Source organism: Gobio gobio (assembly GCF_949357685.1).
Source record: "Gobio gobio genome assembly, chromosome: 6".
NCBI lineage: Eukaryota > Metazoa > Chordata > Actinopteri > Cypriniformes > Gobionidae > Gobio > Gobio gobio.
This window is the reverse complement of record NC_137102.1, coordinates 53,888,634-53,904,796: the sequence shown is the minus strand read 5'-3', so window position 1 is coordinate 53,904,796 and position 16,163 is coordinate 53,888,634. Positions and strand designations below refer to the sequence as shown.

General features: G+C 37.9%; 1 protein-coding gene across 1 annotated transcript in view; it reads left to right on the top strand.

Annotated features, from left to right (window-relative positions):
• ahrrb (aryl-hydrocarbon receptor repressor b) overlaps positions 1–16,163 on the top strand; it is a gene marked incomplete at its 3' end in the record, with an annotated part of 31,387 nt that overhangs the window by 2,209 nt on the left and 13,015 nt on the right. The window lies entirely within an intron of this gene.

Here is a 16,163-nt window from a genome sequence, read left to right as displayed (position 1 = left end):
AGGAAACCAAAACCCCCATCAGGTGACCTAATGGAGAAAAATAAACCTTGGGAGAAACCAGGCTCAGTCGGGGTGCCAGTTCTCCTCTGGCCAATTAACAAGCAGTGTATGATTATTATTCTGGAAACTTTACAGGTCAGAGGTCATAATAGATCGGAATATTCGAAAAATCGGAGGCAACACGCCGGAGACGGGTATATTGAGGATGATATGTCAATTCAACAATTATTAAATAGGAATAATCGAAAGATCGGAGGCAACATGAGAGATGGTGGTCCGGTGGGTTAAACCATGGAACTGATACGCAGAAGGTTGCTGGTTCAATCCCAGCGGTCACCACCAGTGTGTCCTTGAGCAAGGCACTTTACTCCATGTTGCTCCAGGGGGATTGTCCCTGTAATAAGGCCACTGTAAGTCGCTTTGGATAAAAGCGTCTGCCAAATGCATAAAAAAAAAAAAAATAAATAACACGCCGGAGACGGGTTTATTGAGGATGATGTGTCGATTAAACAATTATTAAATAGGAATAATCGAAATATCGGAGTCATCATGCTGGAGACGGGTTTATTGAGGATGCCGTATTGATGAAACAATTATTAAAGTGCAATATTCGAAAGATCGGAGGCAACACGCCGGAGACGGGTTTATTAAGGATGGCGTGTCGATTAAACAATTATTAAATAGGAATATGCAAACAATCGGAGTCATCATGCTGGAGACGGGTTTATTAAGGATGGCGTGTCGATTAAACAATTATTAAATAGGAATATGCGAACAATCGGAGTCATCATGCTGGAGACGGGTTTATTAAGGATGGCGTGTCGATTAAACAATTATTAAATAGGAATATGCAAACAATCGGAGTCATACCGCCAGAGACGTGTAGTTCTGCAAACACATTTGCAGAACTCCGTTGCTGCTCCGGAAAAACAAACTGCATCCGCTGTTCCTTTAACAATGGGTTATTTGGGAAGCTGAACAAGGTTATCTTTTCCTCATAACCAAAAACACACTTCTCTAGTGATATTGTTGATTTTGTGGTCTTAAAACAAAATGACAGTGCTGCCGATGGCTCCCATAACCCGAATGAATCCCGTTGATCGGCGTGCTCTCGCTCTGGTTGATGTACGCGCTCATCCGGGAGAATTGCACATACAAGGAATTCCGCCCTTTATGACATCAAACAGGGCCATTTCTGAAACTTATACGAATCCTGATGGAGTGTATTTGGCACAGAAATACTGTCATACGTCCAACTCGTTTGTTTTTTTTTACTTTGGCCATGTTTAGCATGAGAATCCAACTCTTTAACAGTGTAAATAAGTCAGAATACATGAAATAGCATTAGACATCCCCTTTAAAATAAATGCAACTTTATTTGATATTGGTTAACTGACCTGACTTGACCTGATTTGTGTTTTACTTAAGCATATCCTAAAACTGGATTTGTCTCTTGATTTTGTCTCCTTGCACATTTTTACATAATTGTCAGATTGTTGCATGGTCACTGTTTGTGTTTTAATCTTTTTGGTTGTACATTCTGTCAAAAATCGCATTGTTAAATGTTGTGTGTATATATAACTATAATTGGCAAAAGTTTATGGGAAAAATTTCCCTCTGAATCTTCCCACATGTTCCTTTATTTTAATTTTCAGCTCCTATTCTTAGCTTGCATGTTAAATTATTTATAAAACAGCTCATATTCTTAGTTTGCATGTTAAATTATTTATTCTAGTTTGTGGCGATGCTGACCATACATGCTGGTAAATAGAAATGTAACTCTTCTGCCGTTTAAAATAGTGTGTGTTATGGGATTTATTTCAGGAGGTGATACATAAGCACATGTCCATGTGCAGCTGTATTTATGAGCACTCAGTGTAATGTAGAGATTGCCTTCTTGCACTCACATGCTGTGTGTTGTGACGGCGTTTTATTGCCCGAGACGGATCAGTGTTGAGCTGTTGTGTGGAGAGCTTGCTGTATTTGGGCTGTGTGCTGGCAGGTGGGCATCTATCAAATGTATCTGAACTCGTAAAGGTCACTTTATTTACTAAAAATGAAGGATAGATGTGTGCACAGCATCATATGCAATGTTGGGGAAGCCTTTTTGAATCTGTTGTTTGCAAAGCTACTGATAATTTAAAGTCAAGTGTAAGGCCACATCCACACGAAGCCAAAGCTTTCCCTATCCAGTCTTTTTTCCCCTCGTCTCAGGTAGGGTGGTCATTTCCATAACACCAAAAAGGAGGAAACTTTGCGGCATTTAGTGGAGCAAGGATAACTGCATAGGACTCGCAGGTGTACTCGCAACTACAATACAATTTTGTCCATCATATCGATGGTATCATTATACAGTGATTCTGAAATAGCCTACTCTATTCATTGCCAGACCATTTGATCTACGATATATATCTTGAAGTAGTCCTATGTGTAAGAGACAAAAAAAGTGTTTGTTCACAGTATTTGTATTTATTCAAGATATTGTGATGTCTGTTTCAAAAGCTGACCACTGAGATGAAGTGCACATTGCCTGAAAACATAACATTTCTAGACTTCTAGAAATAAAAGAAATACATAAATAAACAAATAATCTGGCACAGTGCCAAATTCATGAAAAGTGTTCTTTTGTCCATTCCGGACAAATTCAGCATGTTAACGTTATGATTAGGCCTGTCGCAATAATCAATATATCGATACATCGCACAATGTAATATGTACATGACCTCAATAATTTTTGTGATGCAATATATCGCCCATTATGTTTACATGATAATGAATGTCACCAACATTTTACTCGATTGTGCTGTCATCTTGTATGTTTTCCGTGACAGAGGCGAAAGTGGTTCTCGGGCAGTTCCTTCATACACAGAGCGGCCATTTGAGGCGTTATCGTGTTTTCCTGACAACTGCTGACAGTTTGAAAGAATAAGCCCAAATGGACTCGATTTCAAAGCTGCAATCCCCTGTTCCGGTGTACAGATAAATGTCAACGCAGAATGATGAGTATTAAAGCCGTTTCACAAGGGAACATTTTTATTTACTGTTTATTTTTATTTAGGATCATATATTTTTTACCCTTAATTTCCTTGATCTAAAGAATTAAAAGGTTGTCATTTGAAAGTGTGTAGGTCTACTTGCATTATTATGCTGTTATATTAGGATTATATATTCAGTGGCATAAAATAGTCTTAAAATGACAATAATATCTTTAACGCAATTATTTCTGGGATGATATATCACAAAACAAAAATATCGTGACAGGCCTAGTTATGATATGACGTAGCCAGCACTATCCTGGAGGCTTGTTTACGTTTTTAACCAATGATATATCAGATATTTATTTGTCACCGCTTTCAGCCAATTATTTGTTTGACCAGAGATCTTACGGCATTAGACGCTATGCTGCTGCGCCCCAATAAAGCGGGTTTTTTTTCAGCAACTTTTCAGCGCAACTCCATAAAGGAGGACAAATGAGTGTCCGGCTTGAGGTTGCGCCGGACACCGGACAGGGGGCTTAAAATCCGGACTGTCCGGCCAAAATTAGGACGTATGGCCACCCTAGTCTCAGGAAATATCTGTGCACACACGAAACCACTGAAACCGACTCAAAACGATGTAATATACATGCCAGACCAGTATGTGACGCTGTAATTCTGCCACAGAAATACACTAAAAATGGAGAAGAAGACTTGGAGCATGTGCCAGACGTGGTGTGATGACATCACAGTTTCACAAAATATACGGATTGGCTGTACACACGAAAACGCAAGAGTTCCGTTTTTCAGATTTATCCACTATGGGACCTGGTTTCAAAAAATACCGGTTTCAGGCTCCCAAAACATTGTATCCGTCCGGACGAAACGCTGATACGATACAAAATGTTCACGTATACAGCTAAATGCGACGGGGCCTTAGTGTTGTAAAATTAATCAGTTATGAATTTTTATTTTACCTCTAAAGCAGCTCTAGAAGACAATAGTATCATTATTCAGATCCAAGTCAGACTCAGTTCAGTGGTGATTCAATTAATTCAATTCAAATCGTATCGCCTGCGATAATTAATGCGATATGGCTCAGCTTGTCAGTGAACTACGGCTCTGTGTAGTAAATGCCGCTCTATCTGAAAGCAGGTGATGGCGATTTACTACTAATCAAGGAACCGGCTTTACTGACGAGATGCGCCTAACAATGTCATGCGATATATCGCCCAGCCCTAGTTCCGGGGCCAGTTGCATAAGTTAAAGGGATAGTTCACCTCAAAAATGATCATTTTGTCATCATTTACTCACCTTCATGTTGTTCCAAATCTGTATTAATTTCTTTCTTCGGTTGAACACAAAAGAAGATATTTGAAAGAATGTTGGTAACCAGACAGTTGACGGTACCCATTGACTTCCATAGTATTTTAAAAGCGTTGTTAGCCAACTATGGTCGCAAGTTCTGTCGTTATCAGCATAGTTCAACGAGTCAGTGTTTCCTGAAAGCATAGTTCCAGCGAACATTCGCAAACAGCATCGCAAAGTTGTGTGGTTGGAACGACAGCTCCCGACTTGTGGTTAGAAGCATAGTTTCTTGTTTACATGATATGTAGGTTTATTAAATCCTTCTTACCGTAGCAAAATAAGCAAGCTGACGTTCAGTACAATCTATATCTTTTATTTCAAATAATATACTAATTTCATTTATGTCTTTTAGTTTGCCAAGAAATGTAAAGTGCCGTTTTTGAACAGTGCACATGTGCGTATGAGCCTATTATTGAATCTGGAAATAAAGCAAAATAACTGAAATAAATGAGAATTATGCTGCGTTCCAGGCAAGTTTTTGAGCCCGAAAGTTACGACTTAAAAACACGACTCACGACTTTGTAGCATTCCAGGCAAAGTCACGCCAAACTACCTGAGTGGTAGCTAGATGTAAACAAAGAATGGCGGACCGTACGGGGCTTATACTCATTTACCAAAGGTGCTTACTCCTTGCCCAGAGAAGCTGTTAAACCTTTTATTTTACGTTATTTGTATATTTGGAAATGTATTTGGTATTAATTTATTCTTGCACTCAATGGACTGAAAACTAGCTAGCGCTAGAAAAGCTGCTAATAATGCATAACATTTGTGGATAAATAACGTTAGAGCAATACCTTATTTTAATAAACAATTTGGTTTTGAATGTACGACTTTCATAAACACTGCATCCGTAGGGGCTGCCATTGTTGTTTCACAGGCTATGTGATATCAGAACGCCTAACTGGGAGTACATCGATCTGGTACGAGTTCACGGGTGGAAAGTCACAGGTTTGACTGCCGTTCCAGTGCACTTTCACGGGTAGAAGGTTGGAAAAACACGGCTTACGGGTTGCCTGGAACGCGGCATTAGTCCTCAGATGCCATGTCCGTAATTTAATCTGCCATTAATTCGATCTCAAACTGATTCATTAAAAGAAGTTATTACTCCACCACCTGTGTGACATCATTAACCAACCTGGTTAATTTGGGACAATACGGTTTCGGGTAAACAGCCGTGACTAGCTAGTTGATTTCTTCAACGATGCACCGTAATATTAATAAGCAGTGAGTTGCGTCGTTGTATGGGAAACGCACCCCTGATCAACTAGCAATTAGTCTGGGATAATCAGTCTTACTTTTCAGATTCAAATTAGACCAATCTATGTTTGTGTAACTGACTTAGAGTTATGACCTGTTTCGAAGAAAAAAAATTAGATTAATCCTAGATTAACTTCTAATCGGCCACTGCGCATATGAGTTTCCAGGTGCCTTTGCACAAGGTTTGTGTATTTGGGATTTTGGTTAGATGTCATAGAACCTGCTTTAGATAGTGAAATTCATAACTGTCATGAATACAGTCGTTTATAATGCATGATACGACCCTGAAAAGCTTGAACCGTCACAGATCTCGGTTTGTGCCAACCTTGATCTTTCAGTTCGAATAAGATTGATGTGTGTATTATGTTCAAACATTGGCATTTTAACAAATTCATCTTCTCAAGGCCATTTGCATTTTTTGGTCGGCTCTCATTTTCGTCACCTTCATTCAAGCCGTAAATTATAGTCAAGGCCTTGACAGTGTAGAAATTCATCTGAAATTCTAGTCAGGTTTGAAGTTAAAATGTGAACTGGAATGTCAGTTTCGTTGTTACATGGAAAAAGCTGTCAGGTCGCCTTGCAAAACTAAAGGTAGAAGTGACTTATTTAATGTACAGTGATTCAATATTTTCATACGGATTTTAAATAATATGAATCTATTAATAAACCTCATATTTATCTTTGTTTGTAGAGTTGGGTGGTACAATCAATTGGGTGGTCCAATCAATAGGAAAGAAAATCCTCCCCCCATGTCTTTCCCCCTTTCTCCAAGAAAGCAATGAGAGATTTGTCAGTGATTTCAATATGAGCTCAAATATTTTCTCATCAAATTCTTCCAAGACCAAAGAATCTGCTACTTTCAAGGCTCTACAATGTATTCTTATTCTGTCAACAATTGTAGCATTTGTTTCATGTTGTTCCAAACCAGTATGACTTGCTTCCTTTTGTGGAACACAAAAGGAGATATTTTGAAAAATGTCTTCTTCCTTTCTTCCATCCCATTGCGCGTGACAGAGGGCGTGTCTGGTCCAGACACATTGTGTTTTCATTCTCCACCACAAGTCTTAAAACACAGCAGGAAACCCTGTGAAAGCCTTTGTTGGTCCAACACCATTTTTAGAGGCTTGTTCCATACAATTATAATCGAATCATGATTGTCACACTGCCAGATGAATTCCAACACATTTCCAGGCCTCTCGGGTTGTGGAGGGTATAAACGGATCTCACAAACTTGTCTTTATTTCCTTTCAGAATTAATACATTTATTGTTCATCAGTGTTGGGGAAAGTTTTTATTTGAAAAGTAATGCATTACAATTTTGTGTTACTCCCAAATAAAGTAACTAATTGCGTTACTTTTAATGGAAAACTGTTACTTTTTCTCTCCTGGGCTTGCTTGTTTGTTTTTTAAGAACAAAAGAAAAGTTATATTTTTGGTAAATGTAAAGGCCCTTTCACACCAAAAGTGAAGCGAATTAGCCTCAGGCCTGAAGGAAATGAAAATGCACACCTAAACATTAGATGGCGCAGCTCAAACAAACCTTTCAGCAAGTTTTTTCCACAATTGGGATACTTTTATACGAGTTGTTTTTTTTAGGGTTTTTTTGCCAGGGGACCACCCTGCTTTCAGATGTGCTGCCATTCTGAATTGCAGAACAATAGGACACAAAAAGAGTTCAAACATAGATAAATATATTCTATTTCTCTTTTTTACAATCTAGATGATAAAACACTGCATTCTGTCGGCAATTAAGGGCGTTTTCACACCTGAAAGTCCGCACCAAGGTCCGAACCGAAGTTCATGTTTTGATACATTTTATACATTCGGTTAGTTTTGGTTTGGTTTCACATTGCAATTATGTGAGCGCACTAAAGAACTTTACATGACACACTTGCGTCCACTCGTCATCATCTATGTGGGCTGCATCTGGACATTGATTGGTTTGTAAACGGACGTGCGTCTGACGTCAGCGTCTTTGACAAGAATGAATGAACGGACGCATATCGTTGCCACTATTGAACAGTGCGCATTGCTTGACTATTTTTTATTCGTTACATTTAAAAGTGGACATTTGAAGCTTTATATACACATATTTTTCATGTTTGTGAGACAAGTAGCCTGGTTTATTTGAGACACGCTCCAGTTCATGTGTAAAGCATGTGATCGCTCCCGCGATTATTGTCTGCTATAGACTATTTGCTTCTTATTTATTAAATCCAGGCAATTATCTGATTAAACATTGATTAAAATTAAGATACAATTTATACAAAACTAAATTCACATTAAAGAAAGGCTCTCTAAGCAAAATCATACAAAATTTCATTCAAAATCATTTCTGACCTTCTGTCTTTTGACATATTGTGCATCTTTTCACTTTTCATAATCAATTTAGCCTAGATGAAATTTAAAAATATCATTATAATATTTAAACATAAACAGGAACTTCCTGTAAATGGTCTGAAAGTCCAAACCATACAGAAAATGCTTTCACGCTAGAAACGAACCTTTGTTCAGTTTGATCCGGACCAAGACTACCTCTTTTCGTCTGACCAAATTTCGTCTGTTTGGTCCGGACCGTGGTACGGGGGAGGTTTCACACCTGTAGTTTTGATTCGGACCAAACTGAAAAGTCCGAAAATCCGGACCAAACAAGGTAGGTGTGAATACGCCCTTAGTAACACAGCTGTAATGTATAGTGACCTGGGCTTTGAACTATGCTCAAATTACTATTTTGGAAATTTTAACGCGTTAAATTACTCTGTTACTGAAAAAATAAATCAAATTACAATAACGTGTTACTAAGTAATGCGTTACTGCCAAACACTGTTAGTATGATTGAATTGGTTAATAAAGTGAGATTAAATACATAAAGTATATTTGTATTATTTAAAGGTGCACTGTGTAATTTTTCTGAATTGCAGAAGAAAAGAACGCAGAAGTTACGGTGGCCTACACAGGACAAAGATGTCGTTGTCTGAGACAGCAGAGAGTAGCTAGCAAGTGAGATGAGTAAATGCATGCTCACATTTAGTCTAGAACTACAATTACCATCATGTTTACATAGCAAGCGCACTTATGGAGCAGAAGCGCACTTATGGTGCGTTCAAGTCATGTCATAAAGATTTACTAGTTGAACGCACATGATTGCCACCACGAAGTCGTAAATACCAGTGGGAAGTTCGGGATTTTCTTTAAACCCCAATCTGTACGAGTTGGGGGCGTGTTAGTGAGAAACATGGCGGAATCAATGGATGCAACAGGGAGAGAGAAAAAGAAATTGCTAAATACCAATTATATTTTACTTTTGCTGTGACACTGTCAGGCTTTGTCATTTACAACAAAGTAAACTAGCATTGTAATATAACAATTAACCTAATATATAAGGATTCAGTTAACAGCGGCTTCATAGATTAATTAAAAACGTAAAAGATTAAAACTCACCTGATGTGCATTCTTTGTTCTTCATTTTCTATAAGCAGAGTTAACAAACCTTGCTGTATTTTCGTGAAATTCATTAGAAGGTACACCGCCATCTTGCTCCGACCAAAGAGACTTGAACGCACATGATGTCGTAAAACACGACTTCTCACCTCGTAAATACGAACATCCCAGGAGGACTTGAACGCACCATAACCCCTGATTACTCTAAACACAAAGAGGTCAGTCAATAAATGCGAAAAAAATGAACTTGCGTTACTTATTTGAAAAAGTAACTCCGACGTTTTGTTGTAAATTTAAAAGTAATGAAAAAATGTACTAGTTACTTGAAAAAGTAATCTGATTATGTAACTTGCATTACTTGTAAAGCGTTACCCCTATAAACTCCTTACTAAGTGCTTACTAATATCACCATTATTGCTAAAATGTAGGATTGGTGATTTAAACAAAAGTATTAAACTTCAGTGTATAACTTGTCCTACATCATTTTAATTAAAACATGAGCATAGGATCTTGTTCCTGTTTTGTACCCTTCTTATTTTTGTGTAAGTGAAGTCACTAAGAGTGACACTAAGGAAGTGTTTAATGATAGCAAAGATTCGCCACATGCAATGTGTCAGTTTGCCAATGCAGCTGCTTCCAGTTTCAGCAGCTTCTTGTTACTGACAACACTGCATTAGACGCACACATGCGCTCAAAACCGGCTCACAGAGGGTCCTAATAAGATTGAGAGCTGCATACACTAATGCCTAATGATAATGTAGTGATCATGAGCTTGATAGTTCACTCTGGTTTTTTTAACAATTAAGCTGATTTACAAAAATGTGCATGATTTTTTTATACTGTAAATTAATAGGATGCAGATAATTCATGAACCTCTTAACAAACAGCCTCCATTCAGATGCATGCTGAGCGTCTAAGACAGTGTTTAATGAAGCAGCATTTAATTTGAGTCTAAAACCTGAGCTTATATATTTAACACTATTTTAAGCACTATTGTTTCCTTCATGAAATGTTAATCCACTCTGAAAGTTAGTTGCAGTATGTGAATAACAACTTAAACTGCACATGAGGGAGTAATTGAGATCCACAAAGAGAGAGCAAGATAGTGTGTGGGATGTTGAAGTGAAGAGGGTTATGGGTAACGAATGCTCCACTGGCTCCTAGGGAGCGTTTGCGTGACTGCAGCCTGGCAAAGTCCCCGTCCTGAGAAAAGCAGTAAGAGGGGGAAGATGCAGAGCAGCTTTGTTCCTTGTTTAGATCATTCACAATTCACTTTTAGTGGCCACATATGACCGTTTGATAATCACGTGATTGAATCGTTTTTCCAATAATCTACTTTGTCAATGAATAAACAGTTTATTCTTGCGTCTTTTTTTTATCTTCTTTGCGTTTTTTGAGTTAATTGGATGTAAAATGTGTTTACATTTTTGTACTTCACATTTGTAAATGTCTCTTCACCTCAGTTGTTTCAAATGGTACAATGTAGATGACATTATAATTGCATTTTTCCCATTTTTGGATGAATCCCAAAGGTTTTTTTTTTGTTGCTTGCATGGCTTGTGAGAGCTTTCAATTGTTTCATTGAAATATCAACGTTTTCCTCAGAATTGTATTTTTTAGCTCAGAAAAAATGGACATGCATGGCTAAATATAAAACTGATTTGCACACTAAAAGTTTGGTTGGTGCAATCGCTGTTTTTGAAAAGTATTTTATGCTCATTTATTTGATTTAAAAATACAATAAAAACACTATTATTGTGAAATATTATTATACTTTAAAACAACTGTTTTCTATTTGAATATATTTGAAAATGTAATTTATTCCAGTGATGAAATGCTGAATTTTCAGCATCATTACTCAAGTCTTAAAGGGTTAGTTCACCCAAAAATAAAAATTCTGTCATTAATTACTCACCCTCATGTCGTTCGACACCCGTAAGATCTTCGGAACACAAATGAAGATATTTTTGTTGAAAGCTGATGGCTGAGAAAGGCTTCAGATAGGCCTGCATTGGCATTCAGTACATTGACACTTCCAAGATCCATGAAAGGCACTTAAAACGTTGTTACAAAGTCCATCTCACCACAGTGACTCTACAATAATTTTACGAAGCGACGACAATAGTTTTTGTGCGCAAAAAAAAATCAAAATAACACCTTTATCCAACTTGTTCTTGTCTTCCGTGTGTGCCTCCACGATGCATGCGCGAGAATATTACGCAGATCCGGCGTTCGGACACATGACCCAGAAGCGATTTGTTTACAAGCAGAGGAAGACGCGCGTTTGGATTCTACATTGATCTGAATTCTACATTGATCGTGCTTTAGGTCTCGCCGTAGTGCTCAAATGGGACTAAAGTGTGCATTTAATGGATTCCCGAACCCCGGCGCTACGTCATATTCTCGCGTATGCGTCGTGGAGGCACACACGGAAGACAATAACAAGACCTAAAGCACGATCAATGTAGAATTCAACAGCTTAGATACACGCTTCTTCCTCTACTCGTAAACAAATCGCTTCTGGGTCATGTGTCCGAACGCCGGATCTGCGTCATATTCTCGCGCATGCGTCGTGGAGGCACACACGGAAGACAAGAAGAGGTTGAATAAAGTCGTTATTTTGATTTTTTTGTGCACAAAAACTATTGTCGTCGCATCGTTAAATTATTGTAGAGTCACTGTGGTGAGATGGACTTTGTAACAACGTTTTAAGTGCCTTTTATGGGTCTTGGGAGTGTAAATGTACTGAATGCCAATGGAGGCCTATCTGAAGCCTTTCTCAGCCATCAGATTTCAACAAAAATATCTTCATTTCTGTTCCGAAGATGAACGGAGGTCTTACGGGTGTCGAACGACATGAGGGTAAGTAATTAATGACAGAATTTTCATTTTTGGGTGAACTAACCCTTTAAGTGTCACATGATCCTTCAGAAATCATTCTAATATGCTGATTTACTGCTAAAAAAATGTTTTTATCAATGTTGAAAATAGTTCATATTTTATTCAATATTATTATACTTTTATTAAAGGTAATATTTATATTTAAATATTGAAATGGTTTTTAATTTAAATATTTAAAATGAAATATAAATCTTTTGTAGCATTAAAATGTCATTACTGGCACTTTTGATCAATTTAATGCATTCTTGCTGAATTAAAGAATGAAGATTTCTTTCAAAAAAATTCTCACTTTTGAATGGTAGTGTATAATATTATGTGTATGATATTCAGAACCTCTAGAGGAGCAAAATCATTTGTGAATTTAAAAATTAGTTGCCATTAGTTGAACACAGGGATGACAACTTCAGGGCTTGGTCTTCATGAGGGAAGGATGTTGTTTCTGGTGCCCTTCCATACTGAGCGTACAGTATCGTGCTCCTATTTTTCCAGAGAAATCACAGTTGTGCAGACGTTTGGCAGCTGCCAGACCCTCCTTGGCAAATTCTTCTTGCGTGCAAATCAGGAAAATTCCATCTCGCGTCTCTGTCCTGGAAACATTCCTCTGTTTGTTTTCATCATGTGAGAATGTGTGCTAGAAGCTGATAAATGATCCAGGCGTCCAGCATCATGCATGTGCGTGAGTCTCCAAACATCTGTTTTAGCATGGGATTGAGGATTTCCCCCTCCCTTGCTCGAGAATTCCCTGATCTTAGTTATACCTCGAATCAGTCTTTTATCTTTGTTTATGTTGTGCTGTACGAGCATATGATCCATTAAGAATTGTGTTTAATTCGCTCATAATGCTAGTATTATGAATTTTGTCACCCTGACCATTCAAACAGCTCTTTGTTTGCACCAAAAGGCAAAGCGCAGCATAAAAAACTGTTTCTGAAGAGATTTGTTGTCAACATCAAAACCTCTCAGTAGGAACATTAATGGGGTCTGTGTTTGTTGGCAACCGGAAGGCGGTTCCTCGGAGTCTGCACATGATGTCGTGCGAACGACTGGTAAAAATGACCCAGATACATCATAAAGGAGTTTGCCGTTAAGCTTGTTCTGTTGCGTTACAACTGTTATGTCTGCATGACACGGTGAGTCCTTTTGCCAAGTCCTTTATTTTCTTCTTGCACACGTTCCCTTAAACTCTTTAAGGGAACTCTTTTCACGCCTGTTATGCAGCTTGGAGACAGACTATCAGAGATTATTAAAAACATTTACTAAATAAATGTCATTTTTCAGTTCCCTGTGCTTTGTGTTATTTATTACATATAATATTTAGGGATTGGCATTCCTGGGAAAAGATTCACAATCAATATGCAATGCTCAATAAAAACAGAATTTATAATAGCAGTCATGTAAATCAAAACTGCTTTATACTGCAAACAGAGCCATGTGCCAGCAGCCTAATCTGCATGATCTCATGCTAAGACTGTTTCCAAACACGGGTTCTCTCACGCCACAGCCATTAGTTCACAAACGGCACAAGTTGACCCCTCTTTGGTAAGGTTAACCCAAGTTCAGTTGGGAAGCCATTTTCATTAGTGCTGCTAGTGATGTGAAATAATCTGCCATCGGAGTGCATGTGCCTCTGCAGTGCTCTGTTATGTTTGTGTCATGTGACCAATTGACCGGAAAACAATTTAAATTAATTCTTAAGTGTATAGAAAGTTATACACACACACACACACACTACTGTTCAAATGTTTAGGGTCAGTAAGCTGCTGTTGTTTTTGGAAAGCAATTATACTTTATAAATACTTTAATTCAGCAAGGACGGTGGCCTTAAAGTAATCAAAAGTGACAGTAAAGACATTTATAATGTTACAGAATATAGATAAGTTATTTTAAATTGTAGTAACAGTTTACAATATTACTGTTTTTACTCTATTTTTTTTTTTTTTTTTCAAATAAATGTTGCCTGGGGGAGCAATCGAGACTTTCAAAAACATTTAAAAATATCACTCATCCCAAACGGCAGACAGACAGACAGATAGACAGAGAGACAATAGACAGACAGACGATAGATAGACAGACAGACAGACGATAGACAGACAGACGATAGATAGATAGATAGATAGATAGATAGATAGATAGATAGATAGATAGATAGATAGATAGATAGATAGATAGATAGATAGATAGATAGATAGATAGATAGATAGATAGATAGATAGATAGATAGATAGATAGATAGATAGACAGGCAGACAATAGATAGACAGACAGACAGACAGACAGACGATAGATAGATAGATAGATAGATAGATAGATAGATAGATAGATAGATAGATAGATAGATAGACAGACAGACAGACAGACAGACAGACAGACAGACAGACAGACAGACAGACAGACAGACAGACAGACAATAGATGGAGAGACTGACCGACGATAGACAGACAGACAAACAATAGACAGACAGACGACAGATAGACAGACAGACAGACAATAGATAGACAGACAGACAATTGACAGACAGACAGACAGACAGACAGACAGACGATAGACAGACAGACAGACAATAGACAGACAGACGATAGATAGATAGATAGATAGATAGACAGACAGACAGACAGACAGACAGACAGACAGACAGACAGACAATCGACAAAAAGACAGACAGATGATAGATAGATAGATAGATAGATAGATAGACAGACAGACAGACAGACAGACAGACAGACAGACAGACAGACAGACAGACAGACAGACAGACAGACCGACCGACCGACCGACCGACAGACAGACAGACAGACAGACAGACAGACAGACAGACAGACAGACAGACAGACAGACAGACAGACAGACAATAGATAGATAGATAGATAGATAGATAGATAGATAGATAGATAGATAGATAGATAGATAGATAGACAGACAGACAGACAGACAGACAGACAGACAGACAGACAGACAGACGATAGACAGACAGACAGACAGACAATAGATAGATAGACAGACAGACAATAGATAGACAGATAGACAATAGATAGACAGACAGACAGACATACAGAAACTTGGTTTGGGCAGTTTTCATTTGTTTGAATTGAGTGTTGGCCCTTTAAGAGCCTGTAGTAAAGCAGGGTTTGCGTGACTGTAGTAGACCAGAGCCTGACCTCAAAGGGACGCCAGTGAAAATGATCTAATGATCTGTCCATCAAAGCTCAAGAGACCAGCAATGCACAAAATAGTTTACTATAAGCCGCCATCCTCCTTCTCTTGTATTGCCTGCTCTTCCTCCAGCACACACACACACACACACACACACACACACACACACACACACACACACACACACACACACACACACACACACACACACACACACACACACACATACATGCATACATAACGTGGTGAAGTTAATGTATGTAACTCCATTACTACACAATGCAGTTATGAATATGTATTGCATAGGGGAGGGTGATAAAGTCATCTTTCTGAGTGAATTCTCTTATTTAATATGTTCTGTTTTTATACTCTGGATACAAAAACACGCTAGTAAAGAATGAAAGAACGCTAGGAAAAAATTAATCATAGATTTTTCTTTTTAATGCATTGTTTTAGAACAATAAATTGAAGTATGTATTTAATGTGTTTCCGTGAAGTCATGTTTCTGAGATTATATTTACTTTCAAAATACTTGTCATTATCAAAGATTTCATATGAAGAAACATTACAAAAGGTGTGGAAGTGCTTTTCATAAAATGACATATTAAACACTCATCTCAAGATTCTTTAAGTTCACTTTTGTAATAGTTGCTTAGTAAATCTGGTTGGATTGATCTTTGCGTTAGGCTAAAATGTTTTTGTTTAAACGTACTACGTTTTATACGAGAAATGTCATTGGACACTTTAGTACTTTTTGAACTTCATGTGCTGTAATGAGAGGGATGTTGTTATTTTTAATGTTTTGCTGCTGGGTGGCTGTTGCAGTTGTCATCAGTGCATTTGTAATTAGTTTGTCAAAAAAGCAACTAAATACAACACTATATTGCCAAAAGTATTGGGACACCCCTCCAGATCATTGAATTCAGGTGTTCCAATCACTTCCATGGCCACTGTTGTATAAATTCAAGCACCTAGACATGCAGACGCTTCTACAAACATTTGTGAAAGAATGGGTCGCTCTCAGGAGCTCAGTGAATTCAAAAGTGTGGTACCGTGATAGGTTGCCACCTGT